Source organism: Stegostoma tigrinum, chromosome 22 (genome assembly GCF_030684315.1).
Source record: "Stegostoma tigrinum isolate sSteTig4 chromosome 22, sSteTig4.hap1, whole genome shotgun sequence".
NCBI lineage: Eukaryota > Metazoa > Chordata > Chondrichthyes > Orectolobiformes > Stegostomatidae > Stegostoma > Stegostoma tigrinum.
In genome coordinates, this window is record NC_081375.1 from 19,658,056 (window position 1) to 19,685,124 (window position 27,069).

Consider the following 27,069-nt stretch of genomic DNA (forward strand, 5'->3'; position numbering starts at 1 on the left):
ATGACCAGGTAAGGGCCTTAATTAATGGTGGGTCAAATGGGTCACTGGACTGTTTTTTTTTTCCCCCTTGATGACTAATTCTGATACCTTGTGGTATTTGCCACTTGTTATAGATAAGACTAGAGCCAAAAATACGTGAAGATGATAGGGTCTAGGCCCTAACTTTTATCCTTATTTTAAGTTATGGTGTAAGATGTTATGTTCTGGATGCAATTTGATTGGCAAAACTACTAGCTTGAAACAACTTTTTATTCATAACTATAATTAAAATACAGACAAAATAAAAAGAAATGAACTTGCTTAACTGTACCTCTATCAAAATGCTTAACAAAATAATATGTTAACTACTACTAATTGACTGCTTCAACATAGTAACATGCCATAAACACTACCTTGGCAAAGGCAAATTCAATAAAATACATTGCCTTAAATGTAATTCTAGCAGCTTGAATACAACCCCAGCTTTTAGTTCTGAAGGAAAGAAGAATAAGAACTTCCACAGAGAGCGCAAAATCCCAATAACTACTACTCAAGATAAAAAATAAAAACCTACTGGTTCTGTTAGAGTTTGATTCACCCAATCAGGCTGCTTTTGTTGTTTCAACGTTTTAAAAAAACTAAGACCTCACAAGCAATTTACTTTATTGCCTTTGGAGCAGATTGACAGGCTCCTGTGTGTCAATCTTTCTTGATTCTTAAGAAAAGTGACAAAATACACCTCTAATGGCTGCAGTAACAGTACAAACCTCTACAACTATGTTGTACTGAATAAGGGTTGTGAGAGCTAGTTTGCATCTACTAATCCCCCTTTATCATCACTTTGTCTTGAGACAATCTAGTATAATTAGTTGAGGTCACCCTACTGTAGAACTATGCACTGTTCTTGGGCACAAAAAGATTTATTTCATGATTGCAGTAAGGATTACATTACGAAGACAGTTAAGGAGCTGGTTCAGATACATCTTCTTGGTCTGAAAGTAGTCTTCCCTGTCTCCACCCACCAGCTGAGAGACGTCAGTAGAATGGGTGGAGCCAATGTAATCTGAATATGAACCTCTTCAGAACCTATATATTATACAACATGGATGTTCTCACCTGTCAATTAATTGGGAAGGCAGTGAGGAGGGGCAATTATCAAACTGGGACCAATGCAGCCAATCGTTTACCCTCTCACCATCTTTCATTCCACCTCCAAGGAGGAGTACGTGACTCTATATAAGTTGTCTACCAGTAATTAAACTTTGAGTTTATTTTCTTTTTTTTTGAGCCATCACAGAAAACAACAGATTTTAACATGGATAGAGTAAAATATTGCAGCCCCAAATTCTCATTCTTATAAATGGACAAAGATCTAAACTGAAAGCCTTCTCTTTATTTCTGACATACCATGAAGATATTTGCTCATATGTGTCTTGATTTCAAAAGTAAGCATGGTCACCAAGTAAATTTGTAAGGTTTTGTAAATAGGTGTGCAGGAGTTAATTCCCAAGTTGATGGAATGCATACATTCTAAGCTAACTTAAATCTTTGAAAAACACCTCACCTGCTCATTCTGTTTTTCCCATGTCTTTATTTTGCTAGGTCAACTAGTAATCACAATGTCTGGAATACTAAAAAGTACAAACTGAGATTATCCTTGAGGGCAATGTTTGCGACATGCTGACAGAGCAAAACAGATATATATTGGGCTTTTGCATTTCCTTATCAAACCAGTTTCAATAAGAATACTTTCTAATTTATATGCTCCCACTTCATTTTCTTTTCCCCTCTGCTTAAGCAGAAAATATTGGCAGACAGTTCATAGGAGAATAAGATATCTATTTCATCATGCAATTCAAAACATAATAGAATGTGATTAAGTTATTAAATCACACAAAAAAATTATTTGAAATTTGTGACAGAATGGGAGGGATTGGAAATCCAAGGAGACTGCACCTACACTTTATTAAACTATTATCTAGAGTTACTAATAAGCAGCTTGTAGTTCAAATTACTAGATCACAAACGAAGTCAGGATCCTGCTGATTCAGGTTAGTTCCGATAATGATCATCCTGCTTCAGTTTCCCTGGATATATTTCAAGTAGGTTATACACAGACAAAGCTCCTATTCAGGTAAAATCCCTGACTCTTAATTATTCTAATCATTGCTCATAAAAACTGTGGTCTCTTATTACACAGTTTAGGAGCAAAACTCTTTAATACCGGTAATGTGTTTGATAATATCAATTACTATGGAGGGGCTCTAATAATGCATAGTTATCTTTATATCTCACTGTTTATCTACAATGTATACACAACCATAATTTAGAATGACATGTAGATACGTGGATCTATTAATACAGAGGAAGGGAGATGGATAGGCAAGTAGGAATTTAGTCAGATAGTTAAATAGTTAAATATTTAGATTAGACAAGATTAGATTCCAGCCTGTATGGTGAAAAATATTGGGATAAGAATCAAAAGATGCTGATATCATGTTAGGTTCTGACAGACAATGCACATAAGATCCAGAAGTTTGTCTTTCATTGTTCTCCCTTTGCATCAACTGTGTTGTCACTAGAATTGGAATGGCACAATGTAAAGACATTTCTCTGCAGTTCAAGTTAACTGTAACACCTTTTTAAAATGTTGCACTGAGTCATTATTTTAGACAATGATTAAAGGAACTCATTGCATTTGGAGAGCTCTGCTTTATCTGACTAGTAAACAATGCAAGGTCAGACATATAGATGCTGTCAGCTTACACAGGTCCTGGCAGTATGACAAGGTGCTGCATGACCAGTGAAACAATTTAAAGTGAACTTCCTTTATTGTTTATGGTGCGAACAAGTTGCATCATTATAATTAAGAGATCACTTTTGCATAAATAAAAGTCATTTACTGTTTCAATTGAAAGTCCTCTGAGTGTATGGAAGCATTTAATATCAGCACCCAACATTCAGAGCTTGAACTGTGTTACTGAATTTAATAACCACTACTTACTGTATATTCAAAAGGTACATCCTCAATCATCAGCCTATCAAACAAGGATACACTGCAGTGGCAATTAACAGACCTTCTTCCAAATGCAACATCAGCTGGTTACTACAATAGTCAATATTATTTGCTCTGCTCACTAAATAACAAAGGATCTATTTTTCAAAACCATTCTCATGGTCAGCTGAGATGGTCAATGGAAAGATGGGAACAAGAGCTTTTGCTGCTGCTCTATGATATTTCTAGTGCATGAGAACAACACAGAAATGGCTACAAAGATGATAAAAAAAGTGATAAAATTATGCTTTTCAAGCACAGTGTTATGAAAATGTAGTAAGATAGGAAATCCAGCAAGCAATTGTGATGTCTTCCATCTGTATGCATTGTTATGAAGTGACAACTCAAGACAAGAAATAAAATGGTGGCCAAGAGAGGATAGAAACTGTAAAGAGGCAAACGGACAAAAAGAAAGAGCAAATTGCTGTAAGGGAACAAGTTGAACCAAGAAAAGCAAAATTGGAGATGAGATTGAGAGAAGTAATATAAAAGAAAACAAACATTTATAAATTTACTAAATGCATCCATTCTTTGCTACCTATACGTAAGTGAATGATGTTAAGAAAAGTTAGAAAAGACTGAAATATTTACTTTGGAGATGCTGGTGATAAAGAAGTCTGGTTCAGGCAAGTACACGTGACCCATTTAAGCCACACAACACAACATACTGGGAAGTCAGTAGTGCATGTATTTTGCAAGGTTGTGGTCAATGGAGTTAAGGGCACTCCATTATTTAAAACTGTTTTGTGATTTTATAATTGGACACCGTTCCAGAGTAATTACCTGATGATAGCTGCGCAAATATTAAAATGGTATGAGGGTAGTTTCGATAGAAATAGCCACACAATTAAATTCCAAAATATAAATGATCTGCACATGTGCTCTACCATAATAATAAAGTGGAAAGTGCAAGCTATAGAGTAATTATGGAATGTGGAAGTTACATAAATTCAGAGACACAAGACTTATAGTGGAAGTATGTGACATTTTAAAGATCAAATCATGGATACCAGAAACCTCACTATGGATTGAATATCCATTGACACAATTATTGAGTTTTGAATTATAAGTGTTCAAATAATAACAGTTCCATCTTTCAGAATAAGCAATAGGTGATCCCAGGTTTTATGATGGAAGAAAAGTGGTTTCAAATCTTTATTGTCATCAGCAACAAGAGGTCTTACTGAGTCTGATCAGAAAAATCCTGACAAGATCTAGAATGATCTCGGAAGAACTCATGTAAGAATTAACTTCAGAATTAACAGACTTTTCAGCTCCTGTCATACAGACAGCAACTCCAAGAGGCTGTTGACCAGATTAAGAGAGAATGCTGCAGCAAGGAGCATGAATGTGACATTGATGAAGGAGAATTATCAGAGAGGCTCATTGAGTTAGTGATTATCTCAATATCAATGAAAATCTTGAGGAAGGATTTATTTTGTGCAAGATAAAGGAGCCACACTATTGACACACTATCTAAGATGGAAGCATATACAACACCATAATGACAGCCTGAACAACAATAATGTGCTTTAGATGCAGCCAATGCTAAAGCTGACCAACCAAAAAAATCTGCAAAAGATGCAGTTTGTTGCACTTATCCAAAAGCTATCCAGATTTTGTTTACATCTGTAAAGCATATGTGGCTACACACTTATGGGATATCAAGTTAGTCTCAAAAACACAAAACACAAATAATCGAAGAAGCAGTATAACACCATAATACTTGTAGCATGGAAAGTGGTAAGAAGTTACGCAAACAGAAAACTTTGAGGTTCAGACCCAACCACATAAAAGGCTAAGTTCAGACAGTGACCAAGCTTTACAGGTTGTTACCCTCACACACTATATTGATAGAATAAGTTGATCAGAAACTTTTATGGCCACGAATATATTATGTCCTCAAATGATATGATAACAATACCAAAAACTAAAAGTGACAGTGGATCTCAAGCTAACATATTATCACTATTCTTTCTGAAACTCATGTGCCACAGCAAGTGCCTGTTGGATTCTTCAATGCCACAATATCCACATCCAATTTCTTATGGTACTGGAGAAAACATAAGTAGTGCTGCATCAGGTACAAAACCCTATTGGAGACACAACAGAAAATCATGTTTAAATGAATTTGAGAGAACAGTTTAGAAACTTGCAATTCTTTTTTGCAAAGGACATTATTCATTTTTGATGTTTGTTCAGTTCCAGATTGGAGTCGTGGTCAAGTCAAGACCAACTTGTCAATTGACAGCAGCATATGTTAATAAATACAATCTTTACATCCCAAAGCTCAGGGGCCATAGAGAATGAGAACAGATTCTGTAAGGTTAGGGTTGATTTAGGTATGCATTGAGGAATTAAATAAACTAAATCAGCATGTGATATACTGCAGATTCCTTCTCTGAGCACACTGATCAAGGTAAAGAATGTCAAGTCTGTGAAATAAAAGCAGCATAGATGTTATATTTGGAAATGAAAGACATTTGGAATCCTTTCTGATTGGCACAGATGACAACTACTATTTAAGTACAAAAATAGTCAATACCAAAAATCAGAGTTGGGAATTCCCACTGACATTGGATCAAAGCATCCAACTAGGAATTGTCATTTTCAAATCTATTGTCTCAGTGAAGGCAAAAGCCCTGTTACAATACAAGTGAATTGATACAAATGAGGATACAATTCAAAAAGTGACTATGAACGTGTCATTTGTCTGAGCCCTTTTACTGATCAAACATCTCATCAGGCATCAAGAAATTTTCCAGCGAGCAGTGCACCACTACAATGTTAGATAGTGTCAAGGCTGACAGCTCAGGAAACAAAACGAGCAGTGTTCAAGTTTCACCCAACTGCTCAAAATCAGTTGAAAAGAATATGCAAACTAAAATGAGTTGCAGAAGCTACTGATGTGAAAGGGTGAAAGTATACAATATAACACTATCATCATTGAATAGATCGTAAGAATTTTCAACAGTTTACAGTAGTTGAAGCTGAGAACTTATCTAAGGGTTCCAGATATATGAATTATTTTCATTACAGTCTATCTTTCCATAAATACAACTTCCTTGCGCTAATAAAACAGTGTACAGAAATTAATGTGTGTCATACCTAGCTAACTACATGGCCTCTAATATACGGATGCACAATTTATTTACCAGCATATACATATATATATACATATATAATTCATTGTACATACTTCTTTTAAAGTCTGAGTTTTAAAATTGGAAATGTCAGTTTCAAGTTGAACAGTACTGGTGCTTAAAACTAAGCATGTTTCACCCTATCCTTGTCTCTTTTCGCAATTTTCCAGTTGCACTCCAATCACTGCAGCACAGAATCACGACCAAAGACTTCTCACCATCTATCAATCAACCAATAGAGACCTTAGACTTCTGCAAGAGTTAATGGAAAATAATTGCAAAATCTACATGGTTAGCCAAGAGAAACCTCCCATTTCCAGGTTAAAGCTATTTTTAATCATCCTGTTCAGAGTTCCTCCTCTGTGCCAAAATGATAAATAAGTTTATAAAGAGTGGCTTATAATTTTGCTATTAATAGGATAGAGAGCAAACCTTCCCCTACAGTGAGGCTACAGAATATCATACAGTATCATGCAGGCACACCCAGTATCCATGTCATGAACTCAATTACATGTTTAACGAGAGTGCACAGTATTACATTATGCATTCACACAATACACGGGCCCATATCTTGGTTTCTGATTTCACATAACTCTAGTTTGATCCTAAGCAGTCCTCACAGGGTTAAAAACATCCTTTTGATATGTTCTTTTCATCACTGCACCCACTTTCCTTCTGAACCTGAACAATCTGATTAGTCAGTCTGGCAAAAACATTGCAGACTTTGCCACTGAAACAGCAGCTGAAGGAAGCCACAGAAACAAATTCCTTAAAAATTAAAAGTACAGCATCATCGTGTGTGTTTTTTTTTGGACAATATAGGTTTTTGTCCTGAGGCACTCACCAACCATATAATCAGACCTGCATGTTTGATAGCTTACACAAAGAAATCCAGGCCACGTGATGCAGAATGAGAGCAGGTATGTCTGTATAAGGCTGATTGTTAAGAAAGCCCCATCGGCATCGTCTTTGTTGAGGCTTGGCCTTGCATTAAGGCCATACAAGCTGGCTCACATACTTGCTGGCTTCAAGCCTGTGCACAGCCATCTTGCGGTGCTGTGTGCCAAAACTGATGTCAAACTCTCATATCCCTAAAACCATCTATCAACAGTAGTAATATCTGTTAGCCTGTCACTGCTGTATTCCTCAGTAAATGGCTTTTCAGACGCAAAACTTCAAAAAATATTTTCAAGGGGATAATTACGTTGTGTAAACTATAAATGTAAGGGATTAGGGACTACAAAACAGCCTTTGTTTGCGAATAGAAGAGTCTTATAAATTAACCCTTCCTATATGTTTCACTTCCCATTCTAGTTCTCACACCCAAGAAGTAATTTTATAGGAGAGCTGTGTTTTGTTAAGAAGTAGAGCCACTCAGAATTTGTAAGTGTTTCTAGCTTAATTGAGAAGATTACTTTTGAAGGCAATGATTTCATAGTGACAATTCATATTTGAGCACATTGCACATATGAATAATTGTCACACATAAGATGTAAAACATATATCAGATTTATGAATTTTATTATACTTTTCCCAATGTTCCAAAGTTGTCGATAAATTGATCTTCATCATTCAGACACTAGCACTTGTTGTGTTAAAATTACGTCACTTCTTTTTAAATTGAGTCTACGCATTACAGTACATGTAGTCAGTTGCAAAGTGTCATAAAATCATGTGCAACTAAGGGTTTTTGCCCATTGTTTTCTCAACAGAAAACAAAATTCCCTACCTTGCAAAATAAAAACCAAAAGAACTGCAGACGCTGTAAATCTGGAACAAAAACAAAGTTGTTGGAAAAGCTCAGCAGGTCTGGTAGCATCTGTGAAGTCTGTGTGCGCCCTACCTTGCCATAATTTGTTTACAAATCTGCAACAAGGTAAAAGGAACATTCAGCACAGAAGGTTCAATACTTCATCCTCTTTTTTAAAATTTAATCTGTATTTCTGTATGTTCAGAGATGTTATTACACACCTCTTCAGCAGGTGAGATTTGAACCTGGGCTTCCCAGTCCAGAGGTAAAGACTCCTACCCTCCACTGTAAGATGACCACAGTTTATTCTCTTAATTCTTCGAAGGACTAGTGTTTGTTTTTTTTCTAATTAAGATTCCTCATACACTACGAATGCATATCATTAGTCTCCAGAGAATTTCAATGGTCTTACTTTGTGAGTGGAATATGTTTTGCAGATGATATAGTCCACTCCTTGTCTCTTCTCCATGTGGAGCACAAAATGACAACCGATAATGTGGAAACATGCAATTATTCTCCAAGATCAAGTTTGTCTCGTGGCATGATGACTAGAACAGGTAAAAGAAACAAAATGTCTTAATATTTAAAATAAATAAAATCACTTGCTGCAAAAGAACAGAGGTTTGATTGATCCCCAAGAGCAGGAGGCTCCACCCAATTGAGGGAAGGCATGCTTCCAGCTGCCCAGTTGAAATTAATGAAACACAACACATATGTCTAGCAGATTCTGGTGTCATCCTATACAGAAATGAAAAGCAAGCTACACCATCAGATTACTCCTTCCGCTTTAACAAGTTTATCCAACAATCTGGAAGCCAAATGTAAGTGCAGATGTTGAATTCTAGATATTCCAGATGAGAAATTCAATCTGATTGTAAACTGGAAAATTTGGTAAAATGGTATAGTGTCCTGATCTGACTGCACGTTGAACACTGGGTGGGTAATTGACAATATCCTACTTCGAGGTATAGGTTAGGCAGCACCTTGGAGTAAGCGCTAAAACTCAGAGTTTCACATCCAAGTAAAATTGGGCTTCAGCCCTCTTTCCGATAATTCCAGGAAGTCTCAGACACCAAATAAGTCCACAGCCAACTTGCTAAAAACCCATTTGGGGTAATTGCAACACGGACAGGTAGATCCGGTGACAAGATCTTGGAGAAAAATGCACACTATTAAATAGCATAGTTAAGATTCTGAAATGCATGTCATGGCTATAGAATAAGGATCAGAATAGGTTAGAATGGTGAAAGAAAAATTAAGAACGCTTGTCAGAAAGTGCTTCTTCATGCAAACTCACATCAACACTTGGCATCCAAGCAGACTGGTGGAGGTAAAAACCTTGGACTCATTCAACATTCAATTGACTAATGATTAGCAGAGAATGCAAGCCTTTTCTGTGGAATTGCATTCCATTTGGATATGTCAAATGTCTCCACTCATTTGTATCTATAAACTTGTGGTTGCATCAGCTCATTTTGGCTCTCTGTTCCCCTCCCCCACTTTCCCATTGCTAGGTTCCAGGCTCAAGTTTTCATGCAAATAAGGCCTAGATTCTTCCAATCTCCAATTTGCATGTGAATCAGCCGTGGCAACAAGCCAGCATTAAAATGCAATAAATATCAGCTTCCGTTCTTACTTTCATGGATACCACAACTGTCTTCCAACTCTTACTAATGGTTAATTGAGGCATGAGACATTTCTTTTGGAACACAAGCATTTTGACATTATTTCTGTAGGCTCTGCACAATTTTAACAGAAGAATCATTTTCAACTGGTATCACTGCTCTCCTGGGTCACTGCTGTTCATATTGCAAAAGCTGTAGGGCTGGCCATACACTGTACATTTTACACACATACTATAAATCAACTGTCAGAATGGTCAAAACCCATTTTGTTTTCCACGTTCATACTTGTCACTTAATATTTGCATAATTATTAGCTGGTTGTGGGCTGATGCAATCAAAACTATCGTGTCATATAGAAGATTACTACATAGGAATCTCTTGTCTGTTTATGCCCTGACAATGTTTGTGCATAGAATTATAATTGATGCTAACCACAGAACAATCCCTGGCTACCCAAAACAATATAAAAGATGCAACAATTGTGGCACACTGGCATGAAATACACTTCTGACTTTTATTCTCTAGCTGCTGCCATAGAAAGATGGTTAGCTTACATCGCTTGCCTGGTGGCGAGAAGGGCATTACCTGTGAGATCCTTCAGGTACGCCAGAACTTCTACACCTCACCCTCTCCTCAATGTGGCTGTGGAGGAGTAGAGACTGTCACACAGCTTCTTCTGGAATGTGCCCTTGCAAAGGAAGTCTGGAGGAAGATGCAGTGGTTTTTTGAGGTTCATCCTGAGTAGCTCTGTGATGCAGGACTCGGTGGTCTACGGTGTGTTTCCTGGGATGCACACCAAGACAAATATCGACTGTGCCTGAAGAATCATCAACTCAATGAAAGGTGCTCTCTGGTCTGCCCAAAATTTTCTAGTCTTCCAGAACAAGGAGTTAACCCTGACCAAATGTTGCAGACTGGCACATTCCAAGGTCCAGGGCCACGTGCTGAGGGACACACTAAAGCTTGGGGCAGCTGGCACCAAGGCACAGTAGAGAAAGACCATCATGTAAGGTTTTTCTGCCAAAGTTAAACGGGGCTCTGTGCAGGTTTTGGGCCCTCCGGATGCCTCAAATATATTAAAATATAATCTTGTACAAGTAACAGATGCCTTTGGTTTATTTGTTGGATAGAATCAAACTCCAAAGTTTGTTTCTTCGTTTGCTACTGTACTAAACTGAACTGCTTTAATGACTGCATATGTATATTAAGATATTTTTTATGAATAAAGCATTTCTTTAAAATAGAAAAAAGGAAGATGCTTAGCCTAGTTGGCTCAACAGCTTATACATGATTCTGAATATCACAAACAATGCAGGTTTGATTCCCAATCTGGCAGAGGTAGACTTGGGACCTGCCTTCTTCTGAGTTGAATTCAATGGCAAGCAAGCCCAGACAAAAACAGCTAAGAAAATGGTTCAGAATGATGCATTAGCAGGCAATGAGCCAAAGGATCTGCCTTTGGGTGGAGTACATGTGGTGTGACCTACTTCCATATCTGTTTCATTCTATTATTTTACAGCACCTGTCTTATCTAAACATGGTTAGGATGTAGGGTATCAGGGTGGCATTGAATAACAGCATGAAATTCAGAAAAGCACTCTGTACTTTTTATCTTTTGCAATAAAATAAGACAATGGAAAAAGCTTGGGTATTCGATGGCCAATGAGATAAATAAATGAGGTGGCTTTATATATCAAGCATAGATGTTTAATCTGTCCGCTGTAAATGGGCTGGTCTCAGAGCAGATGCAATGAAGAGAAATTAGTTATTACTGGACAAACACAGAATGAATTTCTGAGTTTGTATCTTATTGATGACACTTCAACACCCTTGGATCAAAAGCTCAGTAACTGATTTTATGACCTATGCTTTTAAGTGAAAATGGTTTTTAAAAACTGAGAATTTTAGTTTTCTACATTCAACCTTCAATTTGCAATCGAAGAATCATATGTGACTTTGAAAACTCTTCAAGGGTAGAAAATAAAATTCACACAGTACGAAATACTGATTATTTGGTTATGAAAGAGTTTATCTAATAATTTTTCTGGTGGTGGGGAGAAAGATTTGACTAAATATTACTGCTCTTTATTTTCAGTAAATGAAAAATTTGGTTGCGTTGAATTCTGAAGCTCTACGTACTATCAGGTCCATAAATGTGTTGTAGCAGTGCTGCACATCTTAACTAAAGAGCATAAGCAATTGGAAAGTATTTTGTTTTCCACGTTCTGCTGCTTTTGGAGTGCGTATTATATAAAAAAAAGGATATTTAGGCTTTGGGCGCGGAACAATATGCCTCCATTCCCAACGTCTCTATTGCAGCCACTTATTTTTTTTTGCTGCTCAACTTCCTATTGTGACAAAATGCTAATAAAGCACGTCAACACTGCCAATGGCCAAGCACTCATCTGAAAGTATTTGTCAGGCATAATGATGGCAAACTCTCCTGAGTCCATCAGGATGCGGTTTCCACAGGCTGCCCTCCCCGGCCCCTGCTTCAAATTGTATTGATGTAGTTAATTACTGTTGAATAGCACTCCAGATTCCCATGGTTGTCAGCGTACCTCTGTGTGCCCTCCCCTAGGCTTTGTTCGAGGGGATTAGTGATTGTCCGCGGGCCGAAGCTGGAGGAATACAGCCTTTCATAACTGACTCATCACGGCCCTTCCTTTCTCAGCTACTTTTTGCTTGATTTTACATGCATCAAAGAGATAAAATCATACAGTGTCTATAGCTTTCCAACTTACTCACTGCTATTCCCTTTCCGCTTGCATTGCTCACAATCTGTAATAACGCTACCATTTTTGAATGGTTACATTTCAGAAACAAGTCGAAGAGTGAATATCTTTGAGACGTACTGAATCTGCCACTTAATTCCATGATCTACCAAACTTCGGAGCTTAAAGCCTTGCAGTTTCTCAAATAATTTTTAAATGAAGATAACCAATGCTCATTTATACCTATAAGCTGATCATCAGCGTAGCATTTCTTGTTTTGGTTTGGTACCAACTCATCTATTTGCTTTTCATTTAGCTTTATTTCTGTCTACTTTTCTCATATAATGAGCAAGAATCACATTTACCATTTAGCTAGCACAAAGACCAACAGAACGATTTGTATTTTACACAGAAGTATCAAGAACTGCGAACAACTACCTCATGCTTTGGTACAGTCATTGTAACATTCTTTAGAAATAGCAGACACAAGACAGAAAAGGAGAAGTTTGTCTGAAGGAATTTGATGTGAACTTGCATTAATCCTCCATTCATCCCAAAGGAGATAATAAAATTGCATAACCTGCTTAGCTTCATCTAAGTCTCTGGTCCCAAAAGCTATATGATTAATGACGTGATACTACAAAAAAACAAAACCTTTGCAGTCAACCCCCAACTTGCGTATCCTTGTTTAATGCTATGCTATTGGTTTAAACTCCTATTCACTAAGACATAAGTCAGAGTATGCCATAGTTGTGTCGACGCCCAAAGGTAGGATCAAACATCTAATATTTCATGAATAGAGATAGTAGGAACTGCAGATGCTGGAGAACCTGAGAAAACAAGCTGTAGAGCTGGATGAATACAGCAGGCTAAGCAGCCTCAGAGGAGCAGAAAAGCTGATATTTCGGGTCTAGACCTTTCTTTTTCTGCGTAAAGAACTTTCCACACATAGCTTCCTTAAACATTTACCCTCTCACCTTGAAATCGTGACCCCTAGTACCTGAGTCCCCGACTCTGGGAAAAAGCTTCTTGCTATTAAACCAGTCTGTAGGGTTAAGCAAATGGGCCAAAACTTGCAGATGGAATTTAATGTGGAAAAATATCAGCTATGCAGTTTAGCAGGAAGAATCGAGGAGCAGAATATTATTTATGTAGACTATTTACTTTATGGACTATTCTATTCAGAAGGCTATAGCGTAGAGGAATTTGGGAGTTCTCATACATTAATCACAAGACATTAGTGTGCAAGTTCAGCAGACAGGAGACAAGGCAAATGGAATGCTGGCCTTTATTTTAAAATGAATAGAGTGTGAACATAAGGAAGTCTTGCTAAAACCTAACAAGGTGTTAGTCTGACCGCACCAAGAATAATTAAACATGTTTTGTTCTCCTAACCTAAAGAAAGATATCCTGGCATTACAGTTAGTCTAGAGAATGTTCATTAAATTGATCCCAGGTATGAAGGGACTGTCTTATGAAAAAAGGCTTAGTGGGGTTTAGAAGAAGAGGGGACCTTATCAAAACATGTACAATTTTTAGGAGACTTGACAGGATAATTTTGGAGAGGTTGTTTTTCCTCTGAGAGAATTTGGGACCATAGGTCATAATTTCAGAGTAAGGGGTCATCCCGGTTAGATCGGACATGGGGAGGAATGTCTTCACTCAGGGAATACTAAATTGTAGAATTGTTAACTACAGAGGAATGTAGAGGATGGGTTGTTCAATATATTCAAGAACGAAACAAAGATTTTTAATCAGGAGGGCAATCAAGGGTTATGGGCACAAGGTAGGAAAGTGGGGTTAAGGATTATCAAATCAGCCATAATCTCTTTGGATGGCAGAGCAGACTCGATGGGCTGAATGGCTTACTTTTATTCCTATATTTCAGGTCATCACATATACTCAGATGTGAAGTCCACTCCTACTTTGTTTAATTATTTTGTAAAATAGGGATAATGAGCTGACTATTTAATTGTTCTCCTTACTCTGCCAGTCAATCCCCAAAACAATTTATTTTAGCCCTAGTCATTGTTCCAAAGGCACTGAATGACCTATCCCACTCCATCCTATTTCGAGCATACAACCACAATCTGATCCAATTCTAAGCACACAATCACAATTTTGCAAGCTCAGAGCAAACCCCGATGGGATTTTCCACTTGCTAACCAAGGGCAAAGGAAGTTAGCTCTCAAGTCTGTCATAGCCTGTGCTGAGGTTGGATATTTCAGCACAGATCAGGAATCAACTTGCAACTTTGTTCATAACATAAACTAATTGAGAGATTAGATACAGAAGGCTGAACATATGACCTTCCATTTTGAATGTTAGTCAAAATATCTACTAGGAATGGCTGGATGCCAAGGCCCAAACCATTCTGTAGTGAACAGAATGTGGTTTCATCCAATTTTGAAGGGCTGAATCAAGTTTGAAAAATTTGCAGAAGGTTTCATCTGAACTTTGGCCATTCAACAGTTTTGGGTGAAATATAAGATGTATGAATCTGGTCAGTATCAAATCAGCAGGCGTACAGTGACAGCCTTAAAGCTGAAAATAATAGATTTTTCTTCAAATTTTATAAAACTTAACAATGCATTTCAATACCTGTTGGCCTTTTCCACGACTGTCGAGAGAGATGTTGAGCAGATGTCAAGTGCAAAGAAAACTAATGAGCAGACACAAATGCAAATCTATGGGTATGTAATGGATCCCTATGACACAGTAACAACTGGCTGACAGAAGATGGTTGAATTGGTCACTTACATTTTTGACATTTCTATGTGCCTTCTCCATATACTGTGTATTTTGCTGTCAGGTAGTGGCAGCAGGTTTAAAGTTCTGTGTACGGGATGATTGTAATCTGTTAAACTTTGCTTAGTTACAAGTGGTTCTTTGGAAACACTCTACAACATGTTGAGCTGCTGTTTCTCTTACACAGGCAAATAGTGAGTCCTTGTATGTTGCATCTAGCCATCTGATTAAATTGGTACATGGCACGGTGGCAACTTGGAAGGACCCAACGCAGAAAGTTTTAGTGCATGCCACCCAGGGAGCAATCACACAAGATGAGGAAAGATAATGCAATTCTCAACAAAATGGCAAAGTCGTGCAGCAGCCCTTTGTGAAACAAAGGTGACGAGAGCAAGGTTGTCTCTCATTCAATGATCTGGGCTGTGAGTAAGGGAACATAATGTTAAAGTGAAAAAAACAGGTTTATATAAGAATATAGGAACAGTAAAGGTCATTCAGCCCTTCAAGCCTGTTCCACCATTCAAGGACACCCTGACTAATTTGAGGCCTAACTTCATACATCTGCCTTTGGATAATATCCCTTAATACTTTTCCATTTAAAAAAAAGTCTGTCTCAGATTTAACATTAACAACTGCTCCTGCATCCATAGCCATTTGTGGAAGAACGTTTCTAACCTGTACCACCCTTTGTGTGTAGAAATGCTTCCTAACAATTCTCCTGAATGGTCTGACACTGATTCTCTGACTATGCTCCCTAGTTCTAGAATCCCCAGCCAGTGGAAATAATTTATCTTTATCCACACTGTTCCTCTTAATATCTTGCAAATTTCAATCAGATCAAGCCTTAAGCTCTAAATTCAAGGGAAAACAGGACTGATTTGTATAATCTCTCCACATAACTTAATCCCTGAAGTCCAGGTAGCATTCTTGTAAACTGCCTTCTACTCCCAGGGCCAATATATCCCAAGATGTGGTGCTCAGATCTGAAATTGAAACAACAGTCATGCACCAATAAAAAATCTGGTGAAAACATTAGGCTAAATTTTAGCAGGAATTTATGGAAAATATTTTCAACAAGAGAGTGGTGAAGGTATGGAACATACTGCCTGAGAACGGCATTGAGGCAGGAAACCTGTTAACCTTTTAAAAAGTAGATAATAAAGTGTGAAGCTGGATGAACACAGCAGGCCAAGCAGCAACTCAGGAGCTCAAAAGCTGACGTTTCGGGTCTAGACCAAGGGTCTAGGCCCGAAACATCAGCTTTTGTGCTCCTGAGATGCTGCTTGGCCTGCTGTGTTCATCCAGCTTCACACTTTATTATCTTGGATTCTCCAGCATCTGCAGTTCCCATTATCTCTGATACAACCTTTAAAAAGTACATGGATGAGCACTAGAAATGTCATAACTTTCAAGGCCTTGTGCAGGATAGTGTGACTAGTGTACTTTTGGTGGTATAGACTTGAAATAGACGCATGATTGATTCCTTAGAAATTGTTTTCTTTCTCTTCCAGCACTAGGACCTTCAGTCCCACTATGTTTGCTGTGAACAAGCTGGAAGAAAGAGCAGAGATAATGGGAACTGCAGATGCTGGAGATTCCAAGATAATAAAATGTGAGGCTGGATGAACACAGCAGGCCAAGCAGCATCTCAGGAGCAAAGCTTGTGCTCCTGAGATGCTGCTTGGCCTGCTGTGTTCATCCAGCCTTACATTTTATTATCTTGGAAGAAAGAGCATTTGGTCAAAATTCTGGTGAAACAACAGACTAAATTTTTAAAAACTAATTTTCCTCCTGACATGTGCCTTTAAGAAGCCAGGTGAACAGTGCATTACTTTGTGTGTTTCAAATTGACAGGTCAAGCTACAGAGGAGAAAGCTGTCAGACCCATTAAGGAATCTATTCAAATGAAATTAGGCGCCTAAAGGAAGCTTGCTCTGGCCATCAACATCAGCTTTAGCATGATTGTAAAATGTGGTCTGCTACTAATCAGCAACATTAGCCTGCACGCCCAATTCCATTACCCAACATCCCAGCAGAGGCTCATAAAATCAGAACAGCAGACCAATAAAAAGCAATTGTTTTTTAAATCCATCTATTTTCAATATCTCCTAGATTAAAGGGATTTAGTGCAATTTTCATCGGAATAACTCATCTGATGGCTTTAACAAAACAAATGACCAAGTTAAGCAACTTTTAAGTTAAAGCTATTTTAGTGCAGGCAAGTTCTTTTGCTCTGGGATTCTTATAATGTGAGTGGATTACTGAAGATTGCTGGATCTACTTTCTATTCACAATAATATAAAAATACAGAAAATAATATTTGGACAGACGTTTTATACATTTGTCATTAGAGCACAGTATTCTCGGGACAATTAGCAATGGGTAATAAGTGCTAGCCTGGCCAGAGATACCCATATTCCATGAATGAATAAATAAAGTTACAAATCAGAATGATCTAACTGAAAATTTTTAATGAAGTCAGAAACAAGCATACTATAAGGCTGCTCGTTATTTGACATGAGTATAGTGCAGGAGATTGCTACATGTCTGTAATAATTGCCAGATAATTGGAAAGTACTGGGTGGAAACATTTGCATTTTGTATTGATTTATTCATGAACAAACAGCAACTTATGAAGTATATATTCAGCAGAAGAAATATATCAGACTGAAAACATTAACTGTTTCTCCCTGCACAGATGCTGCTGGGCCTGCTGAGTTTCTCCAGATATGTGATCTTCTAGTTTTATGTGTTTTATTTACAGTTAAGGAACTAGGTTATTTCAAGCTATTTTTCACAACCTAATATTCAATTTGAAACAAAAACAAAGTTTCCAAAAAAGCTCAGCCGGTCTGAAGAAAAAATCAGAGTTAACATTTTGGGTTGGGTGACCCTTCCTCAATTTGAAAAGTAAATTCAGCATTCAGAGAATTAAATTGACAGGGGGGGGCTGGTATCCCTTTCTGTAACCAGGAAGTAAACACAATACCCAATGTTCCTTTGGCTTCCCACTGCAGCTTTATAAATATTTCACACAAGGACAAAACAGCTAAGAGTAAATCTATGTAGTCCTTGACAACAAAAGCTAAATCACTGGCTGCCTTTTGGAATTACACTTTAGTTCCCTACAGCATTGACAGTTGAAGACTGAACAGAGTTAGATGGAAACCAAATCTGACCCATACAACATAGACACCTTTTGGACTTTCACCTCCCCCAGGCTGCAAAAAACTCAAGTATTCACAAGCATCTGACCTCTTAGTTGACTCTGGATCAACACATTTACTCATTTTTGATAGTCAGATCAAATTCCCGGTTTGGCCACTTATATACTTCTGAGGCTATTATGCCTCATTTCACTTGCCCATGTGTAGATCAAGGAAGCAGAAAATCCTAGAACATGCAGCTCCACTCAAGCAGTGATGCTGTACCTTACAAGGTTGAATGGGAACTCCAAAGGGATGTGGCACATTTAGATCTGCATTTTCTTCCAAGATTTTGAGTGGAATAACCAAAATCAGTTCACTTGCAAAGAGTTTACAATTAGTGTCAAGTATACTTTAATTTTGCACCAAACCTGTGAAGACCACAGCAAGCATCAGGGCCCAAGCTACAAATGCACAATCTCATCACTAGTGACATGTACAAGACTAACTGCTATCAGAAGCTTATTGTTGCTATACACTGTTACAACATTGCTGGCAGTCAACTGGATGCATTCATTTCCTGTGCAAGTATGTATAGTGATATGTTTAGTGTCTTGTGAAGAATCAAAGCAGATGAAGTACACATGGCTACACTTGACAATGAAATCCTGGACAAATATTTTACACTGTATCTTGTAGCTTCAAAACATAGTTTCAATGCCATCTATATTAAAAAAGAAGGCAAATCAATGGGAAGAACAATGCATGATCAGCAAAATCATTTGGGTCACATCCATTACATTAAGTTGGGAGTATATGGGGTGGGACTGCTGGTCTATAACTAAAGTGCAGAAGGTTTGTCCAAGAAGATGTCGTCTTATTGATTGAGAGACTTTATCAGGACCCCACAGAGGTGAAGGCAAAGTATCAGAGAAACATCCCAGCCACTCACACACCCGACCTTCCAAACACCATCTGACCCAGGAGTAGCAGAGTCTACAGATCACTCATTAGACTTATCAGCCATGTTAGAACATGTCGAACTAGAGAGAAAACACATTGTGATCAGATCCCAAGCAACTACCTCAGAGAGAGAAGAAAGTGCATATGTTGCTTTTCAACATAAACTAGGGGATAGGTGTATTGAGGATAAGGGCCCAAAGGGATTCATTTGGGACATGCCTTCATTTAATCAGTAGTGTTAGGTGCAGCTCAGAGGTTGCAGTGTTGTATCTGAGTCAGAAAATTGCAATTTAGAGTTGAACTCTAGAATCTTGAACTATAAACATGAATTGACACTCTCAGCCCAGTGGTGGGGGTGCATTGAATTGTCAGCAAACCCAGCTTTCAGATGTGGTTGGAAAAGATGGATCTCGTGGCAAAGAGTTGAGGAGTTCACTCTAATATCCTGGCAGCATCTAGCTCTCCACAAACATCACAAAGCAAAAGACATTGCCTGGTCATCGTCTAATAGCTGTTTGTGAAACCTAGTCATGTGCAAATTGACTACTCCATTTTCTACACTACCACAACATTGGAATAGTACTTTATTGATTGCAATGTGCTTTTGAGATGGCTTCCTAATTGTGTATTGCTACTTAAATCTGAAATCTTTGTGCATTGTAACCTAGAAAGTTCTGTCTAAGTATTTTTTCACCCTATGAGCTATGTGTCCTTGCTTTTTATGATCTCCCTGTAATGCTCGTAAATAAAGCTTTTCACTGTACATGGCACACATGACAATAAATAAATCAAATCAAATCAAACCAGTTCTTAGAAACAAGGCTTGGCCTGTCAAATTCTCAAGTCTGTCTCCCTGTTCAAACACATCATAATTGATGGGCAGTGATAATGGGAACTGCAGATGCTGGAGAATCCAAGATAACAAAGTGTGGAGCTGGATGAACACAGCAGGCCAAGCAGCATCTCAGGAGCACAAAAGCTGATGTTTCGGGCCTAGACCCTTCATCAGAGAGGGGGATGGGGCGAGGGTTCTGGAATAAATAGGGAGAGAGGGGGAGGCGGACCAAAGATGGAGAGAAAAGAAAATAGGTGGAGAGGAGAGTATAGGTGGGGAGGTAGGGAGGGGATAGGTTAGTCCAGGGAAGACGGACAGGTCACGGAGGTGGGATGAGGTTAGTAGGTAGGAAATGGAGGTGCGGCTTGGGGTGGGAGTAAGGGATGGGTGAGAGGAAGAACAGGTTAGGGAGGCAGAGACAGGCTGGGCTGGTTTTGGGATGCAGTGGGGGGAGGGGAAGAGCTGGGAGGTTGGTGGGTATGGTTGGAGAGATGAGGTAGTAGGTAGGTGTAATTGATGGGTAACTCAATTCCATTTACTGGCTTGTTGATGAGTATACTTTGATGCCCTTACTTATTATAAATATACAGATCAAATTTAGCTTTGAATATTTCAACTGACCAAGTGCTCTTAGTTTTAAGGGAAGGAAGCCTTCTTAAATTCAATTGGTTTCACTCCTAATTGTGAAAAATGCTGTACAAATGGAAGATGTTTCATTTTTTCTGTTGGCAGCCAACTTAGGCTTGCTTTCTTTTAGTACCTGCTGCATTTTTATATATAAACAATAAACATTCAGCAGAAATTGAGGAATTAAACAGAAATGATGATGCATTGGTGAACAGGCTAGTTCTTAATGTGACTAATGCACAAAACATTTTGAAAATGCATTTCAACTTCATCACTGGTGCAGAGACTAATACAATACCCTGAAACTGATATATTACTTTGTCATCCCAATGAGCCCGAACACTTCTTTTACTGCGTCAATATCATTTTAATGTTGACATTAAACTGTACACAATGTATGGGTTAATGTTGGTGATGCTTAGGAAGTTTTGTGGGCATTTTGACCCTGAAGTTCTGGGTTCAAGTTCCACACAAGGATTTGACTGCCAATAAAGATGCTTTAAAAATGTGACCAAAAAGTTTGAATAGCAAATTGTAAATCCTTCCAACATTGACCGGAGTCAGGTGGCATGACTGAAAGATTATTAGTCAGTCATGTGGTGGAAAGAAATTGAAGCCTCTGTCACCAATATGCATAGCTCCCAACTGCAAATGCGTGTTAAAGTGGATGTTGCTGTATAAGGTAAAGGTTCTGAAAGAGTTAAAATTTAAGTTCCATAATCTCCACTCAATCTGATGATGTCACACAGTCTTTGGGTAGAGACAAGAGTTCTACTCAAAGTTTCGTAGGAAACAGATGTATTCTGCACAGACATAGCTCCGAGAGGCCCTGTCAACAAGTCACCCTTTATTTACATGTGGAGATTCCGTAACACTGATCCAGTTTCCTCAGAGCCCGCTCTCAGAGTGAACAGAACTTCTGACACAACAAGTTGTAGAGCTGGATGAACACTGCAGGCCAAGCAGCATCAGAGGAGCAGGAAGACTGATGTTTCGGGTCTAGACCCTTCATCAGAAATGGGGGAGAGGAAGGGGTTTCTGAAATAAATAGGGAGAGAGGGGGAGGTGGATAGAAGATGGATAGAGGAGAAGATAGGTGGAGAGGAGACAGACAGGTTAAAAAGCAGGGATGTAGCCAGTAAAGGTGAGTGTAGGTGGAGAGTTAGGGAATGGAAAGCTCAATGCAGGGAGGACAGACAGGTCAAGGGGGCAGGATGAGCCTAGTGGGTAGGAGATGGGGTGGGGCTTGAGGTGGGAGGAGGGGATAGGTGGGAGGAAGGACAGACTAGGGAGGCAGGGACAAGCTCGGCTGGTTTTGGGATGCGATAGGGGAAGGGGAGGTTTTGAAACTTGCGAAGTCCCATTGGGCTACAGGGTTCCCAAGCGGAATATGAGTTGCTGTTCCTGCCACCTTCAGGTGGTTTCATTATGGCACTGCAGGAGGCACATGATGGACATGTTGTCTAAGGAATGGGAGGGGGAGTTGAAATGGTTCGCAACTGGGAAGTGCAGTTGTTTAGTGCGAACCAAGCATGGGCGTTCCGCAAAGCTTTCTCCAAGCCTCCGCTTGGTTTCCCTGACAACGAGGAGGCAACTACAGGAACAGTGGATACAGTATACCACATTAGCAGATGTGCAGGTGAACATCTGCTTGATGTGGAAAGTCTTCTTGGGGCCTGGGATGGGGGTGAGGGAGGAGGTGTAGGGACAGGTGCAGCACTTCCTGTGGTTGCAGGGAAAAGTGCCGGGTGTGGTGGGGCTGGAGGGGAGTGTGGCGCGGACAAGGGAGTCTCGGAGAGAGTGGTCCCTTCAGAAAGCAGATCAGGATCCAACATATCATCCTCCAACACTTCTGCCATCTGCAATCCAACCCCACCACCAAAGATATTTTTCCTTCCCCACCCTTATCTGCTTTCTCCAATGTAGAACAGCCAATGCAATAGACCAGATTGGATGAGGTACAAGTGAAATGTTGCCTCACTTGGAAAGACTGTTTAGGCCCTTGGAAATTTGCAGGGAGGAGCTACAGGGGCAGTCATTGCTCCTACAACCAAAGATCTGCGGATCCACAAGCTTTTAGAATTACTCATTGCTTTTCATCCGCCCCAATGTAATTTGCCTGGAAAAATAATGCATTTTTTCCACATATTGGGACAAGTATTCGATGGCAAGATCAAATGAGTTAAACTTCCCAAATAACAGCATGCTGCCAGAAATGCTTACCCCAACTTAAATATGACCATGGCAAGCAAATTTCTTTAGGAGTGTGCTTTTCTCTTGTTGCCACTGAAATGGCACAACGGAGGCCAGTGTCCTGTCACCAAGTCACCCTTTGATTACACGAGGAAAGCCCCTGACATACATCTAGCTCCCTCACAGTCAGCTTTCAGAGTAAACAGAACCTCTGACGCTCCTCTTTATGTCTGTCAGCCAGGGCTCGCTGATTAAACCAGATTAACAGCCCAATTAGGGAATTCATATTCTACGATATGAGGAATGGCTACTGGACCCGAAATATTAACTCTGTTTTCTCCTTCACAGATGCTGCCAGACCTGCTGAGCTTTTCCAGCAACTTTGTTTTTATTCATATTCTATGAGGTTCATTTGGCTGATCTCATTACAATCACTACATGTGAAACTCGCAGAGTCCTAGTAGTTATTTCTTGATGTTGTACCTATTGCTATCATGCAATAAACCATCTTGTTAACTAAGACAAGTGCCTTTCCTATTTAGACTCATTAGTTGTTCATCCTTTATCACTGATAATTAGGCAGGCCTCAGACAAGGTATAGACAAGTTAGGATTGAAAGAAAGTTCTCATTTCTCACAGTAAGTATTGCCATCAATGACAATAAACTCCAAAAGACACAACTGCAGGGACAGCAAAAAAGCCAGAGAATAATTTATACTGGGCTATAGCATTGGGAAGATCTCAGAATTTATTGACGGTGGAAAGGTCCAAATTTAGAGAAATCTAATATAAGAGATTCAGGGAAGAAGCATAGGTAGGAGACATTAATGATTTAAAAGGAGTAGGAGTCACTAATTAAACCATGACTTCAACAAAAAGATTTATAGGGGCCACAGTCGAAAAACATCGCTTCACCAAACATTCTCAATCAATACCCCCCAAGTTATCACCAATCTCCTCTTCGCCAAACCTCAGGATCACACCTTCCCCTCACCAACACCCCTTCTCCTCTCCCTTCACTAATCCTCCACTCTCCTTTTCCCATCTTCCTGATAAGGCAGTTGATGAAAAAGCAGGCAAAATGTACATCTATATTTTCACACAGCAGGAGTTAGATTGTGGGTGGCTTGCCATAGGCAGTGTAGGCAAAGGAGGATTGGTGTCAGCAAACTAAACAAACAACGCTCACCCTGTGCCACACCTGGCAGGAGAAGTAGATACCAAGAGAGTCAGTATTGGCAATTAGGGAAATACTACAGATTTATTGTGTATTCATTCATGTGACAAGGACATTGCTGGCCAGGCCAGCATTTATTGCCCATCCCTAATTGTCCTGAGGGTAGTTAAGAGTCAACCACATTGCTGTGGGGCTGGACTCACATGTAGACCAGACTAGGTAAGGACAGCAGTTTCCTTCCTGAAGGACATTAATAAACCAAATGGGCTTTTCCAACAATTGACAATTGGTTCATGATCATCATTAGCCTTTTAATTCCAGATTCTTTCATATTTGAATACAAATTCCATCATCTGCCATGGCAGGATTCGAATTCAGGTCCCCAGAACATTACCTGGATCTCCAGTGAGAATGCCACGAGGTATTGAATCAACTCAGACTCCTTGAGTGTGGGAGATGCTGGCTCTCTCAGTTTGATGAACAACAAGTGTCAATTAGATTTCTCCCAACAGTCCAGGGCTCCACCCTTGTTGGGGCTTGGGTCAGTTGGAAGTGCCTCCCTACTCTGGAGTCTTTTTGTTGTGGGTCAGACCTGCCTTCATGCAGGGGATGTAAAAAGAATGTTAGTACTAAGACAATGCCAATGACTCACAAGAGTCTTCCTCCTTCAATATTAAATGAAGTTCCCTCCCAGCAGTTGAGAGATTATGACAGCTGTCAGTCTCAATTATGTACCAGGGCTGGCATCAGAAGTGATAATACTCGAGAATATTTCTTCATTAACAGGTCTCTGCACAGATGTAAATAGAATTCAGCATTTCGCTTCAGTTCAACCGCTGTGGTCAAAGTGTTAAAATATCAGTTGTTTCTGAGGTTCTGTACTGACCTACTTCTGAGGTAGGTACATTTTTGCTCCCAAGTTTGGCATTTCTATCCTTTTCTCTGCCGAAACGAAGAGAATAAAAGTACTAAAAAAATCTTTTGTGGATGTATTGGAAGTTGTCGAATGCATTAAGCAGCCCACAATCTAAATAATGCTCGCATAATGGAGGCTACATCAGGGTTGGGGCACATAATGAAAGTGACTTCGCTTTTCTGTTTGACAAAACTTCCCAACAAATTTTATTTGACAGCTATATAGCTGAACGAATTGAATAGGTTGCAGCTGAGAAAAGGCCGAAAAAATATGATTTGAATTCTAATTCCTGTCATACGCTAGACAAAGTTATTATGAAACACAAAGAAAAGTAGCCTAGGGTGTGTAAATCCCCCAACAAGATTCATCTAATTAATTCAGGAGAAAATTAATTACCACAGGATTTTCAAACAGAGCGGATTAAATGACCGCCCATCCCCCCATTACTAGGCAAATAAGCTGCCATTCCTATGGATAGAGAGCTTGATCACTAACCATTGGCATGGCAACGAAGCATCCTATAGAAAGGACAACAGAGGGGGCAGGGATGATGTCATATGCCCAGTTTCCTCTGGTACTCTGCTGTCAATTCCATAAACATCACAGTTTTAATAAAACCTAATCAAATTTGAAAACGATAAACTGCAACGTTACTTTATTCACTGTGTGAAAATTGTAAAGGTTTTAATTTAAGGCAGCACACCCATAGACTACATATGACAAGAGGCATTCAATTGCATCTTAAATATAGTTGTAAGTCAATACATAGAAGCTGTACTGTTGCTAAAACAAAGCATGCCTTACGTTACCCAAAAAGTTAACTTGCATGCGTTGGAGTAACAGTAGAGAAGAACAACCGGCTAAATATTTAATTCAGTGCCATTACCGTTCATAGAAGAAACTTGCTGACCATGAAGAGACTTCATAATGCTTGTTAAAAGTTAGAGTGCAATATCAAGGGCATAGAGGCTATAGCTGGTGCCTCTCCATGACACAGCACACAATAGTGGGTTTGCTCTCAATAACGCACGAGATACTAATCCAATCATAAACCATGACAGAAAAGCTTGATTTGTTAGCCATCAACAACAGATTACTGGTTATTATTCAGAAGGTTATTTGTTATTTTATTATGTGTGAATTTCCATTCAAATTATTTTGCTTGCTTTTGTGCTGTTGCACTGTCAATGTCCTGCTGAAGGCATTAGCTTTGTGCCCTGTGGCTGACAGTGTTAGATTATTTCTCAGTGCTATTTACAGAGATATTCACTATCAGACATAGGTATAAGGCAGGTAATTTGACATGGCATAACATCTTGTTTCAAAGCCTGTAAATTTATCACATAGATCCTGATTCACCACCACATCTCTAATTTTGCATGAAAATGTCCAGGAGTGACGTCCTCACGTTTTCAGTTTGATTTTGTTGTTTGTTTCAGAGCAATTCACCCAAAATGGATTGCCAACGTTAAGTGAAAATTATGCTCAACACAACTCAAGTTTCTTTCATGCTGATTTAAGAAAGGATAGAAGCAGCCGCAGACCCTGCATAGAATTGGCCAAGTTCCCTGATTGTGTAACTCACAGCTGGGAGTATCCACTCAGCATGCTGCTTTGTAGACCTTCAAGTAAGCTCACAGGTGCCGGACTAGACACTGTGACTAGAACACGCATTTTTGGTATCAGCTCTTTCTCTGTTCTATGAACTGTAAATGCAGAGAGCACAGTTTCCAGAGTCACCCATAGACAGAATGGTGGAACTCCTGCTAGAGTTTTTGATCTTAGGAATCAGCTACCCCAGGCAGAGCTGTGGAAAGTAGGTCATTGAATATATTCAGGACTGAGTTGAAAGATTTTTGATCCAAAATAGATTCAAGGGTTATGGTGAAGCATGAAAAAAGTGGAGTAAAAGCTATAATCAAAACTGCCATAATCTTATTGAGAAGTGAGGCAGTTTCAAACAGCCAAACAGTCTATAAGAAATAATGGGAACTGCAGATGCTGGAGAATCTAAGATAACAAAGTGTGAGGCTGGATGAACACAGCAGGCCAAGCAGCATCTCAGGAGCACAAAATGCTGCTTGGCCTGCTGTGTTCATCCAGCTTCACACTTTGTTATCTTAGCCAAACAGTCTAGTCCTGCTCTGATATTCAGATGAAACCTCCATCAAGTTTCCACTCCAAAACATATTAAGGAA

General features: G+C 39.1%; 1 long non-coding RNA gene across 2 annotated transcripts in view; it reads right to left on the reverse strand.

The window, feature by feature from the left end:
* Positions 1-25,864, reverse strand: part of LOC125463842 (uncharacterized) — a 122,067-nt gene extending 96,203 nt beyond the window's left edge. The window contains exons 1-2 of one of the 2 annotated variants that reach the window (XR_007249922.2): positions 25,758-25,860; positions 8,340-8,475 (exon numbers count right to left, since the gene is read on the reverse strand). This is a non-coding gene — a long non-coding RNA (uncharacterized LOC125463842). Of the gene's footprint in view, positions 1-8,339; positions 8,476-25,757 lie in introns of both variants that reach the window. The other variant, XR_007249923.2, reaches the window with a different exon arrangement.
* Between the last annotated feature and the right edge of the window lie 1,205 nt (positions 25,865-27,069).